At 50.0% G+C, this 20,267-nt stretch overlaps 1 protein-coding gene and 23 non-coding genes across 24 annotated transcripts in view; 18 read left to right on the top strand and 6 right to left on the bottom strand.

The window, feature by feature from the left end:
* Nucleotides 1–20,267, bottom strand: part of LOC141326073 (uncharacterized) — a 130,383-nt gene that overhangs the window by 37,453 nt on the left and 72,663 nt on the right. The gene's annotated exons all lie outside the window — the stretch shown is intronic.
* Nucleotides 347–429, top strand: trnal-cag (transfer RNA leucine (anticodon CAG)). Its single transcript has one exon. It is a non-coding gene; the product is annotated as a tRNA-Leu (tRNA).
* On the bottom strand, nucleotides 1,130–1,203 carry trnam-cau (transfer RNA methionine (anticodon CAU)). Its single transcript has one exon. It is a non-coding gene; the product is annotated as a tRNA-Met (tRNA).
* trnal-cag (transfer RNA leucine (anticodon CAG)) lies at nucleotides 1,491–1,573 on the top strand. The gene has a single exon. It is a non-coding gene; the product is annotated as a tRNA-Leu (tRNA).
* On the bottom strand, nucleotides 2,285–2,358 carry trnam-cau (transfer RNA methionine (anticodon CAU)). Its single transcript has one exon. It is a non-coding gene; the product is annotated as a tRNA-Met (tRNA).
* trnal-cag (transfer RNA leucine (anticodon CAG)) lies at nucleotides 2,646–2,728 on the top strand. The gene has a single exon. It is a non-coding gene; the product is annotated as a tRNA-Leu (tRNA).
* On the bottom strand, nucleotides 3,440–3,513 carry trnam-cau (transfer RNA methionine (anticodon CAU)). Its single transcript has one exon. It is a non-coding gene; the product is annotated as a tRNA-Met (tRNA).
* On the top strand, nucleotides 3,801–3,883 carry trnal-cag (transfer RNA leucine (anticodon CAG)). The gene has a single exon. It is a non-coding gene; the product is annotated as a tRNA-Leu (tRNA).
* On the bottom strand, nucleotides 4,595–4,668 carry trnam-cau (transfer RNA methionine (anticodon CAU)). The gene has a single exon. It is a non-coding gene; the product is annotated as a tRNA-Met (tRNA).
* Nucleotides 4,956–5,038, top strand: trnal-cag (transfer RNA leucine (anticodon CAG)). Its single transcript has one exon. It is a non-coding gene; the product is annotated as a tRNA-Leu (tRNA).
* Nucleotides 6,092–6,174, top strand: trnal-cag (transfer RNA leucine (anticodon CAG)). The gene has a single exon. It is a non-coding gene; the product is annotated as a tRNA-Leu (tRNA).
* trnal-cag (transfer RNA leucine (anticodon CAG)) lies at nucleotides 7,228–7,310 on the top strand. The gene has a single exon. It is a non-coding gene; the product is annotated as a tRNA-Leu (tRNA).
* On the top strand, nucleotides 8,364–8,446 carry trnal-cag (transfer RNA leucine (anticodon CAG)). Its single transcript has one exon. It is a non-coding gene; the product is annotated as a tRNA-Leu (tRNA).
* On the top strand, nucleotides 9,500–9,582 carry trnal-cag (transfer RNA leucine (anticodon CAG)). The gene has a single exon. It is a non-coding gene; the product is annotated as a tRNA-Leu (tRNA).
* Nucleotides 10,636–10,718, top strand: trnal-cag (transfer RNA leucine (anticodon CAG)). The gene has a single exon. It is a non-coding gene; the product is annotated as a tRNA-Leu (tRNA).
* On the bottom strand, nucleotides 11,406–11,479 carry trnam-cau (transfer RNA methionine (anticodon CAU)). The gene has a single exon. It is a non-coding gene; the product is annotated as a tRNA-Met (tRNA).
* Nucleotides 11,767–11,849, top strand: trnal-cag (transfer RNA leucine (anticodon CAG)). Its single transcript has one exon. It is a non-coding gene; the product is annotated as a tRNA-Leu (tRNA).
* trnal-cag (transfer RNA leucine (anticodon CAG)) lies at nucleotides 12,903–12,985 on the top strand. Its single transcript has one exon. It is a non-coding gene; the product is annotated as a tRNA-Leu (tRNA).
* Nucleotides 14,039–14,121, top strand: trnal-cag (transfer RNA leucine (anticodon CAG)). Its single transcript has one exon. It is a non-coding gene; the product is annotated as a tRNA-Leu (tRNA).
* On the top strand, nucleotides 15,175–15,257 carry trnal-cag (transfer RNA leucine (anticodon CAG)). The gene has a single exon. It is a non-coding gene; the product is annotated as a tRNA-Leu (tRNA).
* trnal-cag (transfer RNA leucine (anticodon CAG)) lies at nucleotides 16,311–16,393 on the top strand. The gene has a single exon. It is a non-coding gene; the product is annotated as a tRNA-Leu (tRNA).
* Nucleotides 17,447–17,529, top strand: trnal-cag (transfer RNA leucine (anticodon CAG)). Its single transcript has one exon. It is a non-coding gene; the product is annotated as a tRNA-Leu (tRNA).
* trnal-cag (transfer RNA leucine (anticodon CAG)) lies at nucleotides 18,570–18,652 on the top strand. The gene has a single exon. It is a non-coding gene; the product is annotated as a tRNA-Leu (tRNA).
* Nucleotides 19,706–19,788, top strand: trnal-cag (transfer RNA leucine (anticodon CAG)). Its single transcript has one exon. It is a non-coding gene; the product is annotated as a tRNA-Leu (tRNA).

The following is a 20,267-nucleotide window of genomic DNA, read 5'->3' as shown; positions in this document are numbered from 1 at the left end:
TGTGAGGCACGACCTTCAGATTATGAGACTGACGCGCTGCCTAACTGCGCCAACGAGGCCGGCGGGATGACCGGTCTGAAATGCGAAGCGCTAGCGTGTCGGTGCCTGCCTGCAGGGCGTAGATCCAAAAGCTGCGTTCAGGTCGCAGTCTCCTCTGGAGGTGTGGGTGCGAATCCCACTTTTCCGACAGAACTGTCCTTTGTCCTTTGGCTTCGGATAACAGCTACAGTCTTCAGCGCTTGGCAGAACATGTGGAGCTATATTTGAATCGAATCAACATTTCGTTAGGGATTCAGACCACAAGCTGGGTGTAGCCGCAACGGGTCAGCTCCCACCACGCAAGCGTGTCAGGATGGCCGAGCGGTCTAAGGCGCTGCGTTCAGGTCGCAGTCTCCCCTGGAGGCGTGGGTTCGAATCCCACTTCTGACAGACTTAAGTTTCTGCTACGGACAACAGCTACGGTCTTCAGCCGCAAGGCTGTAACTTTGCCAACTTTGCCTTGTGTCAGGGCATTAACTTTGCCAAAGCACCACATTTCAGTCGACGTCAGAATTAGTATAAAGTGGCAGTAACTTCCGTTAAACTTGAGAATTACTCCGTTTTATCGTTTGTGCGACGTCACTCCTTCCCCGATACCAAGTTGCAGGCACTTTTAAAGAATGCCTTGAAAGACTATGTCAAGTCGTAATAGAATCGAGTCAATATTTCCTTAAGATGAAGGCAACATTGCTTTAAGGTTCACGAAAGCTTGCCTTCCCATTAATAGGGAATTTCATTTCCAATGCCAGCATGATATTACCCTTAAGAAAACCTCACAAGAACACCGCCACATGTTACATGAATACGACAGGGATGGTATTCCTGCATTCATTCAGCATTAGCCCAGCGTGAACACTGAATTTCGATTATATTGCATGTCAAAGGGTGGCCTAGGACTGAATGCAATGTCGCTGGATGGTATTTAGGGAATTTACCTGGAAACTCACAGTTTCTCCCGCAATGTCGTGTCGTCCACCCTTCAGATGAGCTGTGGCCTTTTTCCCTCAGGCGAAGGAGACAAGCAGGCGGACGGGAACAGAGAAGCCCGCTCTGTCGTGTAAGCGCTCTCAGCTATCAAAAGGCACCACGCTGCCCCGTGTGAGGCTCGAACTCACGACCTTCAGATTATGAGACTGACGCGCTGCCTAACTGCGCCAACGAGGCCGGCGGGATGACCGGTCTGAAATGCGAAGCGCTAGCGTGTCGGTGCCTGCCTGCAGGGCGTAGATCCAAAAGCTGCGTTCAGGTCGCAGTCTCCTCTGGAGGTGTGGGTTCGAATCCCACTTTTCCGACAGAACTGTCCTTTGTCCTTTGGCTTCGGATAACAGCTACAGTCTTCAGCGCTTGGCAGAACATGTGGAGCTATATTTGAATCGAATCAACATTTCGTTAGGGATTCAGACCACAAGCTGGGTGTAGCCGCAACGGGTCAGCTCCCACCACGCAAGCGTGTCAGGATGGCCGAGCGGTCTAAGGCGCTGCGTTCAGGTCGCAGTCTCCCCTGGAGGCGTGGGTTCGAATCCCACTTCTGACAGACTTAAGTTTCGGCTATGGACAACAGCTACGGTCTTCAGCCGCAAGGCTGTAACTTTGCCAACTTTGCCTTGTGTCAGGGCATTAACTTTGCCAAAGCACCACATTTCAGTCGACGTCAGAATTAGTATAAAGTGGCAGTAACGCCGACGGGCGTTCCGTTAAACTTGAGAATTACTCCGTTTTATCGTTTGTGCGACATCACTCCTTCCCCGATACCAAGTTGCAGGCACTTTTAAAGAATGCCTTGAAAGACTATGTCAAGTCGTAATAGAATCGAGTCAATATTTCCTTAAGATGAAGGCAACATTGCTTTAAGGTTCACGAAAGCTTGCCTTCCCATTAATAGGGAATTTCATTTCCAATGCCAGCATGATATTACCCTTAAGAAAACCTCACAAGAACACCGCCACATGTTACATGAATACGACAGGGATGGTATTCCTGCATTCATTCAGCATTAGCCCAGCGTGAACACTGAATTTCGATTATATTGCATGTCAAAGGGTGGCCTAGGACTGAATGCAATGTCGCTGGATGGTATTTAGGGAATTTACCTGGAAACTCACAGTTTCTCCCGCAATGTCGTGTCGTCCACCCTTCAGATGAGCTGTGGCCTTTTTCCCTCAGGCGAAGGAGACAAGCAGGCGGACGGGAACAGAGAAGCCCGCTCTGTCGTGTAAGCGCTCTCAGCTATCAAAAGGCACCACGCTGCCCCGTGTGAGGCTCGAACTCACGACCTTCAGATTATGAGACTGACGCGCTGCCTAACTGCGCCAACGAGGCCGGCGGGATGACCGGTCTGAAATGCGAAGCGCTAGCGTGTCGGTGCCTGCCTGCAGGGCGTAGATCCAAAAGCTGCGTTCAGGTCGCAGTCTCCTCTGGAGGTGTGGGTTCGAATCCCACTTTTCCGACAGAACTGTCCTTTGTCCTTTGGCTTCGGATAACAGCTACAGTCTTCAGCGCTTGGCAGAACATGTGGAGCTATATTTGAATCGAATCAACATTTCGTTAGGGATTCAGACCACAAGCTGGGTGTAGCCGCAACGGGTCAGCTCCCACCACGCAAGCGTGTCAGGATGGCCGAGCGGTCTAAGGCGCTGCGTTCAGGTCGCAGTCTCCCCTGGAGGCGTGGGTTCGAATCCCACTTCTGACAGACTTAAGTTTCGGCTATGGACAACAGCTACGGTCTTCAGCCGCAAGGCTGTAACTTTGCCAACTTTGCCTTGTGTCAGGGCATTAACTTTGCCAAAGCACCACATTTCAGTCGACGTCAGAATTAGTATAAAGTGGCAGTAACGCCGACGGGCGTTCCGTTAAACTTGAGAATTACTCCGTTTTATCGTTTGTGCGACATCACTCCTTCCCCGATACCAAGTTGCAGGCACTTTTAAAGAATGCCTTGAAAGACTATGTCAAGTCGTAATAGAATCGAGTCAATATTTCCTTAAGATGAAGGCAACATTGCTTTAAGGTTCACGAAAGCTTGCCTTCCCATTAATAGGGAATTTCATTTCCAATGCCAGCATGATATTACCCTTAAGAAAACCTCACAAGAACACCGCCACATGTTACATGAATACGACAGGGATGGTATTCCTGCATTCATTCAGCATTAGCCCAGCGTGAACACTGAATTTCGATTATATTGCATGTCAAAGGGTGGCCTAGGACTGAATGCAATGTCGCTGGATGGTATTTAGGGAATTTACCTGGAAACTCACAGTTTCTCCCGCAATGTCGTGTCGTCCACCCTTCAGATGAGCTGTGGCCTTTTTCCCTCAGGCGAAGGAGACAAGCAGGCGGACGGGAACAGAGAAGCCCGCTCTGTCGTGTAAGCGCTCTCAGCTATCAAAAGGCACCACGCTGCCCCGTGTGAGGCTCGAACTCACGACCTTCAGATTATGAGACTGACGCGCTGCCTAACTGCGCCAACGAGGCCGGCGGGATGACCGGTCTGAAATGCGAAGCGCTAGCGTGTCGGTGCCTGCCTGCAGGGCGTAGATCCAAAAGCTGCGTTCAGGTCGCAGTCTCCTCTGGAGGTGTGGGTTCGAATCCCACTTTTCCGACAGAACTGTCCTTTGTCCTTTGGCTTCGGATAACAGCTACAGTCTTCAGCGCTTGGCAGAACATGTGGAGCTATATTTGAATCGAATCAACATTTCGTTAGGGATTCAGACCACAAGCTGGGTGTAGCCGCAACGGGTCAGCTCCCACCACGCAAGCGTGTCAGGATGGCCGAGCGGTCTAAGGCGCTGCGTTCAGGTCGCAGTCTCCCCTGGAGGCGTGGGTTCGAATCCCACTTCTGACAGACTTAAGTTTCGGCTATGGACAACAGCTACGGTCTTCAGCCGCAAGGCTGTAACTTTGCCAACTTTGCCTTGTGTCAGGGCATTAACTTTGCCAAAGCACCACATTTCAGTCGACGTCAGAATTAGTATAAAGTGGCAGTAACGCCGACGGGCGTTCCGTTAAACTTGAGAATTACTCCGTTTTATCGTTTGTGCGACATCACTCCTTCCCCGATACCAAGTTGCAGGCACTTTTAAAGAATGCCTTGAAAGACTATGTCAAGTCGTAATAGAATCGAGTCAATATTTCCTTAAGATGAAGGCAACATTGCTTTAAGGTTCACGAAAGCTTGCCTTCCCATTAATAGGGAATTTCATTTCCAATGCCAGCATGATATTACCCTTAAGAAAACCTCACAAGAACACCGCCACATGTTACATGAATACGACAGGGATGGTATTCCTGCATTCATTCAGCATTAGCCCAGCGTGAACACTGAATTTCGATTATATTGCATGTCAAAGGGTGGCCTAGGACTGAATGCAATGTCGCTGGATGGTATTTAGGGAATTTACCTGGAAACTCACAGTTTCTCCCGCAATGTCGTGTCGTCCACCCTTCAGATGAGCTGTGGCCTTTTTCCCTCAGGCGAAGGAGACAAGCAGGCGGACGGGAACAGAGAAGCCCGCTCTGTCGTGTAAGCGCTCTCAGCTATCAAAAGGCACCACGCTGCCCCGTGTGAGGCTCGAACTCACGACCTTCAGATTATGAGACTGACGCGCTGCCTAACTGCGCCAACGAGGCCGGCGGGATGACCGGTCTGAAATGCGAAGCGCTAGCGTGTCGGTGCCTGCCTGCAGGGCGTAGATCCAAAAGCTGCGTTCAGGTCGCAGTCTCCTCTGGAGGTGTGGGTTCGAATCCCACTTTTCCGACAGAACTGTCCTTTGTCCTTTGGCTTCGGATAACAGCTACAGTCTTCAGCGCTTGGCAGAACATGTGGAGCTATATTTGAATCGAATCAACATTTCGTTAGGGATTCAGACCACAAGCTGGGTGTAGCCGCAACGGGTCAGCTCCCACCACGCAAGCGTGTCAGGATGGCCGAGCGGTCTAAGGAGCTGCGTTCAGGTCGCAGTCTCCCCTGGAGGCGTGGGTTCGAATCCCACTTCTGACAGACTTAAGTTTCTGCTACGGACAACAGCTACGGTCTTCAGCCGCAAGGCTGTAACTTTGCCAACTTTGCCTTGTGTCAGGGCATTAACTTTGCCAAAGCACCACATTTCAGTCGACGTCAGAATTAGTATAAAGTGGCAGTAACTTCCGTTAAACTTGAGAATTACTCCGTTTTATCGTTTGTGCGACGTCACTCCTTCCCCGATACCAAGTTGCAGGCACTTTTAAAGAATGCCTTGAAAGACTATGTCAAGTCGTAATAGAATCGAGTCAATATTTCCTTAAGATGAAGGCAACATTGCTTTAAGGTTCACGAAAGCTTGCCTTCCCATTAATAGGGAATTTCATTTCCAATGCCAGCATGATATTACCCTTAAGAAAACCTCACAAGAACACCGCCACATGTTACATGAATACGACAGGGATGGTATTCCTGCATTCATTCAGCATTAGCCCAGCGTGAACACTGAATTTCGATTATATTGCATGTCAAAGGGTGGCCTAGGACTGAATGCAATGTCGCTGGATGGTATTTAGGGAATTTACCTGGAAACTCACAGTTTCTCCCGCAATGTCGTGTCGTCCACCCTTCAGATGAGCTGTGGCCTTTTTCCCTCAGGCGAAGGAGACAAGCAGGCGGACGGGAACAGAGAAGCCCGCTCTGTCGTGTAAGCGCTCTCAGCTATCAAAAGGCACCACGCTGCCCCGTGTGAGGCACGACCTTCAGATTATGAGACTGACGCGCTGCCTAACTGCGCCAACGAGGCCGGCGGGATGACCGGTCTGAAATGCGAAGCGCTAGCGTGTCGGTGCCTGCCTGCAGGGCGTAGATCCAAAAGCTGCGTTCAGGTCGCAGTCTCCTCTGGAGGTGTGGGTGCGAATCCCACTTTTCCGACAGAACTGTCCTTTGTCCTTTGGCTTCGGATAACAGCTACAGTCTTCAGCGCTTGGCAGAACATGTGGAGCTATATTTGAATCGAATCAACATTTGGTTAGGGATTCAGACCACAAGCTGGGTGTAGCCGCAACGGGTCAGCTCCCACCACGCAAGCGTGTCAGGATGGCCGAGCGGTCTAAGGCGCTGCGTTCAGGTCGCAGTCTCCCCTGGAGGCGTGGGTTCGAATCCCACTTCTGACAGACTTAAGTTTCTGCTACGGACAACAGCTACGGTCTTCAGCCGCAAGGCTGTAACTTTGCCAACTTTGCCTTGTGTCAGGGCATTAACTTTGCCAAAGCACCACATTTCAGTCGACGTCAGAATTAGTATAAAGTGGCAGTAACTTCCGTTAAACTTGAGAATTACTCCGTTTTATCGTTTGTGCGACGTCACTCCTTCCCCGATACCAAGTTGCAGGCACTTTTAAAGAATGCCTTGAAAGACTATGTCAAGTCGTAATAGAATCGAGTCAATATTTCCTTAAGATGAAGGCAACATTGCTTTAAGGTTCACGAAAGCTTGCCTTCCCATTAATAGGGAATTTCATTTCCAATGCCAGCATGATATTACCCTTAAGAAAACCTCACAAGAACACCGCCACATGTTACATGAATACGACAGGGATGGTATTCCTGCATTCATTCAGCATTAGCCCAGCGTGAACACTGAATTTCGATTATATTGCATGTCAAAGGGTGGCCTAGGACTGAATGCAATGTCGCTGGATGGTATTTAGGGAATTTACCTGGAAACTCACAGTTTCTCCCGCAATGTCGTGTCGTCCACCCTTCAGATGAGCTGTGGCCTTTTTCCCTCAGGCGAAGGAGACAAGCAGGCGGACGGGAACAGAGAAGCCCGCTCTGTCGTGTAAGCGCTCTCAGCTATCAAAAGGCACCACGCTGCCCCGTGTGAGGCACGACCTTCAGATTATGAGACTGACGCGCTGCCTAACTGCGCCAACGAGGCCGGCGGGATGACCGGTCTGAAATGCGAAGCGCTAGCGTGTCGGTGCCTGCCTGCAGGGCGTAGATCCAAAAGCTGCGTTCAGGTCGCAGTCTCCTCTGGAGGTGTGGGTGCGAATCCCACTTTTCCGACAGAACTGTCCTTTGTCCTTTGGCTTCGGATAACAGCTACAGTCTTCAGCGCTTGGCAGAACATGTGGAGCTATATTTGAATCGAATCAACATTTCGTTAGGGATTCAGACCACAAGCTGGGTGTAGCCGCAACGGGTCAGCTCCCACCACGCAAGCGTGTCAGGATGGCCGAGCGGTCTAAGGCGCTGCGTTCAGGTCGCAGTCTCCCCTGGAGGCGTGGGTTCGAATCCCACTTCTGACAGACTTAAGTTTCTGCTACGGACAACAGCTACGGTCTTCAGCCGCAAGGCTGTAACTTTGCCAACTTTGCCTTGTGTCAGGGCATTAACTTTGCCAAAGCACCACATTTCAGTCGACGTCAGAATTAGTATAAAGTGGCAGTAACTTCCGTTAAACTTGAGAATTACTCCGTTTTATCGTTTGTGCGACGTCACTCCTTCCCCGATACCAAGTTGCAGGCACTTTTAAAGAATGCCTTGAAAGACTATGTCAAGTCGTAATAGAATCGAGTCAATATTTCCTTAAGATGAAGGCAACATTGCTTTAAGGTTCACGAAAGCTTGCCTTCCCATTAATAGGGAATTTCATTTCCAATGCCAGCATGATATTACCCTTAAGAAAACCTCACAAGAACACCGCCACATGTTACATGAATACGACAGGGATGGTATTCCTGCATTCATTCAGCATTAGCCCAGCGTGAACACTGAATTTCGATTATATTGCATGTCAAAGGGTGGCCTAGGACTGAATGCAATGTCGCTGGATGGTATTTAGGGAATTTACCTGGAAACTCACAGTTTCTCCCGCAATGTCGTGTCGTCCACCCTTCAGATGAGCTGTGGCCTTTTTCCCTCAGGCGAAGGAGACAAGCAGGCGGACGGGAACAGAGAAGCCCGCTCTGTCGTGTAAGCGCTCTCAGCTATCAAAAGGCACCACGCTGCCCCGTGTGAGGCACGACCTTCAGATTATGAGCCTGACGCGCTGCCTAACTGCGCCAACGAGGCCGGCGGGATGACCGGTCTGAAATGCGAAGCGCTAGCGTGTCGGTGCCTGCCTGCAGGGCGTAGATCCAAAAGCTGCGTTCAGGTCGCAGTCTCCTCTGGAGGTGTGGGTGCGAATCCCACTTTTCCGACAGAACTGTCCTTTGTCCTTTGGCTTCGGATAACAGCTACAGTCTTCAGCGCTTGGCAGAACATGTGGAGCTATATTTGAATCGAATCAACATTTCGTTAGGGATTCAGACCACAAGCTGGGTGTAGCCGCAACGGGTCAGCTCCCACCACGCAAGTGTGTCAGGATGGCCGAGCGGTCTAAGGCGCTGCGTTCAGGTCGCAGTCTCCCCTGGAGGCGTGGGTTCGAATCCCACTTCTGACAGACTTAAGTTTCTGCTACGGACAACAGCTACGGTCTTCAGCCGCAAGGCTGTAACTTTGCCAACTTTGCCTTGTGTCAGGGCATTAACTTTGCCAAAGCACCACATTTCAGTCGACGTCAGAATTAGTATAAAGTGGCAGTAACTTCCGTTAAACTTGAGAATTACTCCGTTTTATCGTTTGTGCGACGTCACTCCTTCCCCGATACCAAGTTGCAGGCACTTTTAAAGAATGCCTTGAAAGACTATGTCAAGTCGTAATAGAATCGAGTCAATATTTCCTTAAGATGAAGGCAACATTGCTTTAAGGTTCACGAAAGCTTGCCTTCCCATTAATAGGGAATTTCATTTCCAATGCCAGCATGATATTACCCTTAAGAAAACCTCACAAGAACACCGCCACATGTTACATGAATACGACAGGGATGGTATTCCTGCATTCATTCAGCATTAGCCCAGCGTGAACACTGAATTTCGATTATATTGCATGTCAAAGGGTGGCCTAGGACTGAATGCAATGTCGCTGGATGGTATTTAGGGAATTTACCTGGAAACTCACAGTTTCTCCCGCAATGTCGTGTCGTCCACCCTTCAGATGAGCTGTGGCCTTTTTCCCTCAGGCGAAGGAGACAAGCAGGCGGACGGGAACAGAGAAGCCCGCTCTGTCGTGTAAGCGCTCTCAGCTATCAAAAGGCACCACGCTGCCCCGTGTGAGGCACGACCTTCAGATTATGAGACTGACGCGCTGCCTAACTGCGCCAACGAGGCCGGCGGGATGACCGGTCTGAAATGCGAAGTGCTAGCGTGTCGGTGCCTGCCTGCAGGGCGTAGATCCAAAAGCTGCGTTCAGGTCGCAGTCTCCTCTGGAGGTGTGGGTGCGAATCCCACTTTTCCGACAGAACTGTCCTTTGTCCTTTGGCTTCGGATAACAGCTACAGTCTTCAGCGCTTGGCAGAACATGTGGAGCTATATTTGAATCGAATCAACATTTCGTTAGGGATTCAGACCACAAGCTGGGTGTAGCCGCAACGGGTCAGCTCCCACCACGCAAGCGTGTCAGGATGGCCGAGCGGTCTAAGGCGCTGCGTTCAGGTCGCAGTCTCCCCTGGAGGCGTGGGTTCGAATCCCACTTCTGACAGACTTAAGTTTCTGCTACGGACAACAGCTACGGTCTTCAGCCGCAAGGCTGTAACTTTGCCAACTTTGCCTTGTGTCAGGGCATTAACTTTGCCAAAGCACCACATTTCAGTCGACGTCAGAATTAGTATAAAGTGGCAGTAACTTCCGTTAAACTTGAGAATTACTCCGTTTTATCGTTTGTGCGACGTCACTCCTTCCCCGATACCAAGTTGCAGGCACTTTTAAAGAATGCCTTGAAAGACTATGTCAAGTCGTAATAGAATCGAGTCAATATTTCCTTAAGATGAAGGCAACATTGCTTTAAGGTTCACGAAAGCTTGCCTTCCCATTAATAGGGAATTTCATTTCCAATGCCAGCATGATATTACCCTTAAGAAAACCTCACAAGAACACCGCCACATGTTACATGAATACGACAGGGATGGTATTCCTGCATTCATTCAGCATTAGCCCAGCGTGAACACTGAATTTCGATTATATTGCATGTCAAAGGGTGGCCTAGGACTGAATGCAATGTCGCTGGATGGTATTTAGGGAATTTACCTGGAAACTCACAGTTTCTCCCGCAATGTCGTGTCGTCCACCCTTCAGATGAGCTGTGGCCTTTTTCCCTCAGGCGAAGGAGACAAGCAGGCGGACGGGAACAGAGAAGCCCGCTCTGTCGTGTAAGCGCTCTCAGCTATCAAAAGGCACCACGCTGCCCCGTGTGAGGCACGACCTTCAGATTATGAGACTGACGCGCTGCCTAACTGCGCCAACGAGGCCGGCGGGATGACCGGTCTGAAATGCGAAGCGCTAGCGTGTCGGTGCCTGCCTGCAGGGCGTAGATCCAAAAGCTGCGTTCAGGTCGCAGTCTCCTCTGGAGGTGTGGGTGCGAATCCCACTTTTCCGACAGAACTGTCCTTTGTCCTTTGGCTTCGGATAACAGCTACAGTCTTCAGCGCTTGGCAGAACATGTGGAGCTATATTTGAATCGAATCAACATTTCGTTAGGGATTCAGACCACAAGCTGGGTGTAGCCGCAACGGGTCAGCTCCCACCACGCAAGCGTGTCAGGATGGCCGAGCGGTCTAAGGCGCTGCGTTCAGGTCGCAGTCTCCCCTGGAGGCGTGGGTTCGAATCCCACTTCTGACAGACTTAAGTTTCTGCTACGGTCTTCAGCCGCAAGGCTGTAACTTTGCCAACTTTGCCTTGTGTCAGGGCATTAACTTTGCCAAAGCACCACATTTCAGTCGACGTCAGAATTAGTATAAAGTGGCAGTAACTTCCGTTAAACTTGAGAATTACTCCGTTTTATCGTTTGTGCGACGTCACTCCTTCCCCGATACCAAGTTGCAGGCACTTTTAAAGAATGCCTTGAAAGACTATGTCAAGTCGTAATAGAATCGAGTCAATATTTCCTTAAGATGAAGGCAACATTGCTTTAAGGTTCACGAAAGCTTGCCTTCCCATTAATAGGGAATTTCATTTCCAATGCCAGCATGATATTACCCTTAAGAAAACCTCACAAGAACACCGCCACATGTTACATGAATACGACAGGGATGGTATTCCTGCATTCATTCAGCATTAGCCCAGCGTGAACACTGAATTTCGATTATATTGCATGTCAAAGGGTGGCCTAGGACTGAATGCAATGTCGCTGGATGGTATTTAGGGAATTTACCTGGAAACTCACAGTTTCTCCCGCAATGTCGTGTCGTCCACCCTTCAGATGAGCTGTGGCCTTTTTCCCTCAGGCGAAGGAGACAAGCAGGCGGACGGGAACAGAGAAGCCCGCTCTGTCGTGTAAGCGCTCTCAGCTATCAAAAGGCACCACGCTGCCCCGTGTGAGGCTCGAACTCACGACCTTCAGATTATGAGACTGACGCGCTGCCTAACTGCGCCAACGAGGCCGGCGGGATGACCGGTCTGAAATGCGAAGCGCTAGCGTGTCGGTGCCTGCCTGCAGGGCGTAGATCCAAAAGCTGCGTTCAGGTCGCAGTCTCCTCTGGAGGTGTGGGTGCGAATCCCACTTTTCCGACAGAACTGTCCTTTGTCCTTTGGCTTCGGATAACAGCTACAGTCTTCAGCGCTTGGCAGAACATGTGGAGCTATATTTGAATCGAATCAACATTTCGTTAGGGATTCAGACCACAAGCTGGGTGTAGCCGCAACGGGTCAGCTCCCACCACGCAAGCGTGTCAGGATGGCCGAGCGGTCTAAGGCGCTGCGTTCAGGTCGCAGTCTCCCCTGGAGGCGTGGGTTCGAATCCCACTTCTGACAGACTTAAGTTTCTGCTACGGACAACAGCTACGGTCTTCAGCCGCAAGGCTGTAACTTTGCCAACTTTGCCTTGTGTCAGGGCATTAACTTTGCCAAAGCACCACATTTCAGTCGACGTCAGAATTAGTATAAAGTGGCAGTAACTTCCGTTAAACTTGAGAATTACTCCGTTTTATCGTTTGTGCGACGTCACTCCTTCCTCGATACCAAGTTGCAGGCACTTTTAAAGAATGCCTTGAAAGACTATGTCAAGTCGTAATAGAATCGAGTCAATATTTCCTTAAGATGAAGGCAACATTGCTTTAAGGTTCACGAAAGCTTGCCTTCCCATTAATAGGGAATTTCATTTCCAATGCCAGCATGATATTACCCTTAAGAAAACCTCACAAGAACACCGCCACATGTTACATGAATACGACAGGGATGGTATTCCTGCATTCATTCAGCATTAGCCCAGCGTGAACACTGAATTTCGATTATATTGCATGTCAAAGGGTGGCCTAGGACTGAATGCAATGTCGCTGGATGGTATTTAGGGAATTTACCTGGAAACTCACAGTTTCTCCCGCAATGTCGTGTCGTCCACCCTTCAGATGAGCTGTGGCCTTTTTCCCTCAGGCGAAGGAGACAAGCAGGCGGACGGGAACAGAGAAGCCCGCTCTGTCGTGTAAGCGCTCTCAGCTATCAAAAGGCACCACGCTGCCCCATGTGAGGCACGACCTTCAGATTATGAGACTGACGCGCTGCCTAACTGCGCCAACGAGGCCGGCGGGATGACCGGTCTGAAATGCGAAGCGCTAGCGTGTCGGTGCCTGCCTGCAGGGCGTAGATCCAAAAGCTGCGTTCAGGTCGCAGTCTCCTCTGGAGGTGTGGGTGCGAATCCCACTTTTCCGACAGAACTGTCCTTTGTCCTTTGGCTTCGGATAACAGCTACAGTCTTCAGCGCTTGGCAGAACATGTGGAGCTATATTTGAATCGAATCAACATTTCGTTAGGGATTCAGACCACAAGCTGGGTGTAGCCGCAACGGGTCAGCTCCCACCACGCAAGCGTGTCAGGATGGCCGAGCGGTCTAAGGCGCTGCGTTCAGGTCGCAGTCTCCCCTGGAGGCGTGGGTTCGAATCCCACTTCTGACAGACTTAAGTTTCTGCTACGGACAACAGCTACGGTCTTCAGCCGCAAGGCTGTAACTTTGCCAACTTTGCCTTGTGTCAGGGCATTAACTTTGCCAAAGCACCACATTTCAGTCGACGTCAGAATTAGTATAAAGTGGCAGTAACTTCCGTTAAACTTGAGAATTACTCCGTTTTATCGTTTGTGCGACGTCACTCCTTCCCCGATACCAAGTTGCAGGCACTTTTAAAGAATGCCTTGAAAGACTATGTCAAGTCGTAATAGAATCGAGTCAATATTTCCTTAAGATGAAGGCAACATTGCTTTAAGGTTCACGAAAGCTTGCCTTCCCATTAATAGGGAATTTCATTTCCAATGCCAGCATGATATTACCCTTAAGAAAACCTCACAAGAACACCGCCACATGTTACATGAATACGACAGGGATGGTATTCCTGCATTCATTCAGCATTAGCCCAGCGTGAACACTGAATTTCGATTATATTGCATGTCAAAGGGTGGCCTAGGACTGAATGCAATGTCGCTGGATGGTATTTAGGGAATTTACCTGGAAACTCACAGTTTCTCCCGCAATGTCGTGTCGTCCACCCTTCAGATGAGCTGTGGCCTTTTTCCCTCAGGCGAAGGAGACAAGCAGGCGGACGGGAACAGAGAAGCCCGCTCTGTCGTGTAAGCGCTCTCAGCTATCAAAAGGCACCACGCTGCCCCGTGTGAGGCACGACCTTCAGATTATGAGACTGACGCGCTGCCTAACTGCGCCAACGAGGCCGGCGGGATGACCGGTCTGAAATGCGAAGCGCTAGCGTGTCGGTGCCTGCCTGCAGGGCGTAGATCCAAAAGCTGCGTTCAGGTCGCAGTCTCCTCTGGAGGTGTGGGTGCGAATCCCACTTTTCCGACAGAACTGTCCTTTGTCCTTTGGCTTCGGATAACAGCTACAGTCTTCAGCGCTTGGCAGAACATGTGGAGCTATATTTGAATCGAATCAACATTTCGTTAGGGATTCAGACCACAAGCTGGGTGTAGCCGCAACGGGTCAGCTCCCACCACGCAAGCGTGTCAGGATGGCCGAGCGGTCTAAGGCGCTGCGTTCAGGTCGCAGTCTCCCCTGGAGGCGTGGGTTCGAATCCCACTTCTGACAGACTTAAGTTTCTGCTACGGACAACAGCTACGGTCTTCAGCCGCAAGGCTGTAACTTTGCCAACTTTGCCTTGTGTCAGGGCATTAACTTTGCCAAAGCACCACATTTCAGTCGACGTCAGAATTAGTATAAAGTGGCAGTAACTTCCGTTAAACTTGAGAATTACTCCGTTTTATCGTTTGTGCGACGTCACTCCTTCCCCGATACCAAGTTGCAGGCACTTTTAAAGAATGCCTTGAAAGACTATGTCAAGTCGTAATAGAATCGAGTCAATATTTCCTTAAGATGAAGGCAACATTGCTTTAAGGTTCACGAAAGCTTGCCTTCCCATTAATAGGGAATTTCATTTCCAATGCCAGCATGATATTACCCTTAAGAAAACCTCACAAGAACACCGCCACATGTTACATGAATACGACAGGGATGGTATTCCTGCATTCATTCAGCATTAGCCCAGCGTGAACACTGAATTTCGATTATATTGCATGTCAAAGGGTGGCCTAGGACTGAATGCAATGTCGCTGGATGGTATTTAGGGAATTTACCTGGAAACTCACAGTTTCTCCCGCAATGTCGTGTCGTCCACCCTTCAGATGAGCTGTGGCCTTTTTCCCTCAGGCGAAGGAGACAAGCAGGCGGACGGGAACAGAGAAGCCCGCTCTGTCGTGTAAGCGCTCTCAGCTATCAAAAGGCACCACGCTGCCCCGTGTGAGGCACGACCTTCAGATTATGAGCCTGACGCGCTGCCTAACTGCGCCAACGAGGCCGGCGGGATGACCGGTCTGAAATGCGAAGCGCTAGCGTGTCGGTGCCTGCCTGCAGGGCGTAGATCCAAAAGCTGCGTTCAGGTCGCAGTCTCCTCTGGAGGTGTGGGTGCGAATCCCACTTTTCCGACAGAACTGTCCTTTGTCCTTTGGCTTCGGATAACAGCTACAGTCTTCAGCGCTTGGCAGAACATGTGGAGCTATATTTGAATCGAATCAACATTTCGTTAGGGATTCAGACCACAAGCTGGGTGTAGCCGCAACGGGTCAGCTCCCACCACGCAAGTGTGTCAGGATGGCCGAGCGGTCTAAGGCGCTGCGTTCAGGTCGCAGTCTCCCCTGGAGGCGTGGGTTCGAATCCCACTTCTGACAGACTTAAGTTTCTGCTACGGACAACAGCTACGGTCTTCAGCCGCAAGGCTGTAACTTTGCCAACTTTGCCTTGTGTCAGGGCATTAACTTTGCCAAAGCACCACATTTCAGTCGACGTCAGAATTAGTATAAAGTGGCAGTAACTTCCGTTAAACTTGAGAATTACTCCGTTTTATCGTTTGTGCGACGTCACTCCTTCCCCGATACCAAGTTGCAGGCACTTTTAAAGAATGCCTTGAAAGACTATGTCAAGTCGTAATAGAATCGAGTCAATATTTCCTTAAGATGAAGGCAACATTGCTTTAAGGTTCACGAAAGCTTGCCTTCCCATTAATAGGGAATTTCATTTCCAATGCCAGCATGATATTACCCTTAAGAAAACCTCACAAGAACACCGCCACATGTTACATGAATACGACAGGGATGGTATTCCTGCATTCATTCAGCATTAGCCCAGCGTGAACACTGAATTTCGATTATATTGCATGTCAAAGGGTGGCCTAGGACTGAATGCAATGTCGCTGGATGGTATTTAGGGAATTTACCTGGAAACTCACAGTTTCTCCCGCAATGTCGTGTCGTCCACCCTTCAGATGAGCTGTGGCCTTTTTCCCTCAGGCGAAGGAGACAAGCAGGCGGACGGGAACAGAGAAGCCCGCTCTGTCGTGTAAGCGCTCTCAGCTATCAAAAGGCACCACGCTGCCCCGTGTGAGGCACGACCTTCAGATTATGAGACTGACGCGCTGCCTAACTGCGCCAACGAGGCCGGCGGGATGACCGGTCTGAAATGCGAAGTGCTAGCGTGTCGGTGCCTGCCTGCAGGGCGTAGATCCAAAAGCTGCGTTCAGGTCGCAGTCTCCTCTGGAGGTGTGGGTGCGAATCCCACTTTTCCGACAGAACTGTCCTTTGTCCTTTGGCTTCGGATAACAGCTACAGTCTTCAGCGCTTGGCAGAACATGTGGAGCTATATTTGAATCGAATCAACATTTCGTTAGGGATTCAGACCACAAGCTGGGTGTAGCCGCAACGGGTCAGCTCCCACCACGCAAGCGTGTCAGGATGGCCGAGCGGTCTAAGGCGCTGCGTTCAGGTCGCAGTCTCCCCTGGAGGCGTGGGTTCGAATCCCACTTCTGACAGACTTAAGTTTCTGCTACGGACAACAGCTACGGTCTTCAGCCGCAAGGCTGTAACTTTGCCAACTTTGCCTTGTGTCAGGGCATTAACTTTGCCAAAGCACCACATTTCAGTCGACGTCAGAATTAGTATAAAGTGGCAGTAACTTCCGTTAAACTTGAGAATTACTCCGTTTTATCGTTTGTGCGACGTCACTCCTTCCCCGATACCAAGTTGCAGGCACTTTTAAAGAATGCCTTGAAAGACTATGTCAAGTCGTAATAGAATCGAGTCAATATTTCCTTAAGATGAAGGCAACATTGCTTTAAGGTTCACGAAAGCTTGCCTTCCCATTAATAGGGAATTTCATTTCCAATGCCAGCATGATATTACCCTTAAGAAAACCTCACAAGAACACCGCCACATGTTACATGAATACGACAGGGATGGTATTCCTGCATTCATTCAGCATTAGCCCAGCGTGAACACTGAATTTCGATTATATTGCATGTCAAAGGGTGGCCTAGGACTGAATGCAATGTCGCTGGATGGTATTTAGGGAATTTACCTGGAAACTCACAGTTTCTCCCGCAATGTCGTGTCGTCCACCCTTCAGATGAGCTGTGGCCTTTTTCCCTCAGGCGAAGGAGACAAGCAGGCGGACGGGAACAGAGAAGCCCGCTCTGTCGTGTAAGCGCTCTCAGCTATCAAAAGGCACCACGCTGCCCCGTGTGAGGCACGACCTTCAGATTATGAGACTGACGCGCTGCCTAACTGCGCCAACGAGGCCGGCGGGATGACCGGTCTGAAATGCGAAGCGCTAGCGTGTCGGTGCCTGCCTGCAGGGCGTAGATCCAAAAGCTGCGTTCAGGTCGCAGTCTCCTCTGGAGGTGTGGGTGCGAATCCCACTTTTCCGACAGAACTGTCCTTTGTCCTTTGGCTTCGGATAACAGCTACAGTCTTCAGCGCTTGGCAGAACATGTGGAGCTATATTTGAATCGAATCAACATTTCGTTAGGGATTCAGACCACAAGCTGGGTGTAGCCGCAACGGGTCAGCTCCCACCACGCAAGCGTGTCAGGATGGCCGAGCGGTCTAAGGCGCTGCGTTCAGGTCGCAGTCTCCCCTGGAGGCGTGGGTTCGAATCCCACTTCTGACAGACTTAAGTTTCTGCTACGGTCTTCAGCCGCAAGGCTGTAACTTTGCCAACTTTGCCTTGTGTCAGGGCATTAACTTTGCCAAAGCACCACATTTCAGTCGACGTCAGAATTAGTATAAAGTGGCAGTAACTTCCGTTAAACTTGAGAATTACTCCGTTTTATCGTTTGTGCGACGTCACTCCTTCCCCGATACCAAGTTGCAGGCACTTTTAAAGAATGCCTTGAAAGACTATGTCAAGTCGTAATAGAATCGAGTCAATATTTCCTTAAGATGAAGGCAACATTGCTTTAAGGTTCACGAAAGCTTGCCTTCCCATTAATAGGGAATTTCATTTCCAATGCCAGCATGATATTACCCTTAAGAAAACCTCACAAGAACACCGCCACATGTTACATGAATACGACAGGGATGGTATTCCTGCATTCATTCAGCATTAGCCCAGCGTGAACACTGAATTTCGATTATATTGCATGTCAAAGGGTGGCCTAGGACTGAATGCAATGTCGCTGGATGGTATTTAGGGAATTTACCTGGAAACTCACAGTTTCTCCCGCAATGTCGTGTCGTCCACCCTTCAGATGAGCTGTGGCCTTTTTCCCTCAGGCGAAGGAGACAAGCAGGCGGACGGGAACAGAGAAGCCCGCTCTGTCGTGTAAGCGCTCTCAGCTATCAAAAGGCACCACGCTGCCCCGTGTGAGGCACGACCTTCAGATTATGAGACTGACGCGCTGCCTAACTGCGCCAACGAGGCCGGCGGGATGACCGGTCTGAAATGCGAAGCGCTAGCGTGTCGGTGCCTGCCTGCAGGGCGTAGATCCAAAAGCTGCGTTCAGGTCGCAGTCTCCTCTGGAGGTGTGGGTGCGAATCCCACTTTTCCGACAGAACTGTCCTTTGTCCTTTGGCTTCGGATAACAGCTACAGTCTTCAGCGCTTGGCAGAACATGTGGAGCTATATTTGAATCGAATCAACATTTCGTTAGGGATTCAGACCACAAGCTGGGTGTAGCCGCAACGGGTCAGCTCCCACCACGCAAGCGTGTCAGGATGGCCGAGCGGTCTAAGGCGCTGCGTTCAGGTCGCAGTCTCCCCTGGAGGCGTGGGTTCGAATCCCACTTCTGACAGACTTAAGTTTCTGCTACGGACAACAGCTACGGTCTTCAGCCGCAAGGCTGTAACTTTGCCAACTTTGCCTTGTGTCAGGGCATTAACTTTGCCAAAGCACCACATTTCAGTCGACGTCAGAATTAGTATAAAGTGGCAGTAACTTCCGTTAAACTTGAGAATTACTCCGTTTTATCGTTTGTGCGACGTCACTCCTTCCTCGATACCAAGTTGCAGGCACTTTTAAAGAATGCCTTGAAAGACTATGTCAAGTCGTAATAGAATCGAGTCAATATTTCCTTAAGATGAAGGCAACATTGCTTTAAGGTTCACGAAAGCTTGCCTTCCCATTAATAGGGAATTTCATTTCCAATGCCAGCATGATATTACCCTTAAGAAAACCTCACAAGAACACCGCCACATGTTACATGAATACGACAGGGATGGTATTCCTGCATTCATTCAGCATTAGCCCAGCGTGAACACTGAATTTCGATTATATTGCATGTCAAAGGGTGGCCTAGGACTGAATGCAATGTCGCTGGATGGTATTTAGGGAATTTACCTGGAAACTCACAGTTTCTCCCGCAATGTCGTGTCGTCCACCCTTCAGATGAGCTGTGGCCTTTTTCCCTCAGGCGAAGGAGACAAGCAGGCGGACGGGAACAGAGAAGCCCGCTCTGTCGTGTAAGCGCTCTCAGCTATCAAAAGGCACCACGCTGCCCCGTGTGAGGCACGACCTTCAGATTATGAGACTGACGCGCTGCCTAACTGCGCCAACGAGGCCGGCGGGATGACCGGTCTGAAATGCGAAGCGCTAGCGTGTCGGTGCCTGCCTGCAGGGCGTAGATCCAAAAGCTGCGTTCAGGTCGCAGTCTCCTCTGGAGGTGTGGGTGCGAATCCCACTTTTCCGACAGAACTGTCCTTTGTCCTTTGGCTTCGGATAACAGCTACAGTCTTCAGCGCTTGGCAGAACATGTGGAGCTATATTTGAATCGAATCAACATTTGGTTAGGGATTCAGACCACAAGCTGGGTGTAGCCGCAACGGGTCAGCTCCCACCACGCAAGCGTGTCAGGATGGCCGAGCGGTCTAAGGCGCTGCGTTCAGGTCGCAGTCTCCCCTGGAGGCGTGGGTTCGAATCCCACTTCTGACAGACTTAAGTTTCTGCTACGGACAACAGCTACGGTCTTCAGCCGCAAGGCTGTAACTTTGCCAACTTTGCCTTGTGTCAGGGCATTAACTTTGCCAAAGCACCACATTTCAGTCGACGTCAGAATTAGTATAAAGTGGCAGTAACTTCCGTTAAACTTGAGAATTACTCCGTTTTATCGTTTGTGCGACGTCACTCCTTCCCCGATACCAAGTTGCAGGCACTTTTAAAGAATGCCTTGAAAGACTATGTCAAGTCGTAATAGAATCGAGTCAATATTTCCTTAAGATGAAGGCAACATTGCTTTAAGGTTCACGAAAGCTTGCCTTCCCATTAATAGGGAATTTCATTTCCAATGCCAGCATGATATTACCCTTAAGAAAACCTCACAAGAACACCGCCACATGTTACATGAATACGACAGGGATGGTATTCCTGCATTCATTCAGCATTAGCCCAGCGTGAACACTGAATTTCGATTA

The sequence above is a fragment of the Garra rufa genome, chromosome 2 (genome assembly GCF_049309525.1).
Source record: "Garra rufa chromosome 2, GarRuf1.0, whole genome shotgun sequence".
NCBI classification, from domain to species: domain Eukaryota; kingdom Metazoa; phylum Chordata; class Actinopteri; order Cypriniformes; family Cyprinidae; genus Garra; species Garra rufa.
Note: the sequence above shows the minus strand (reverse complement) of the source record. Positions and strands in the feature narration are given on the sequence as shown.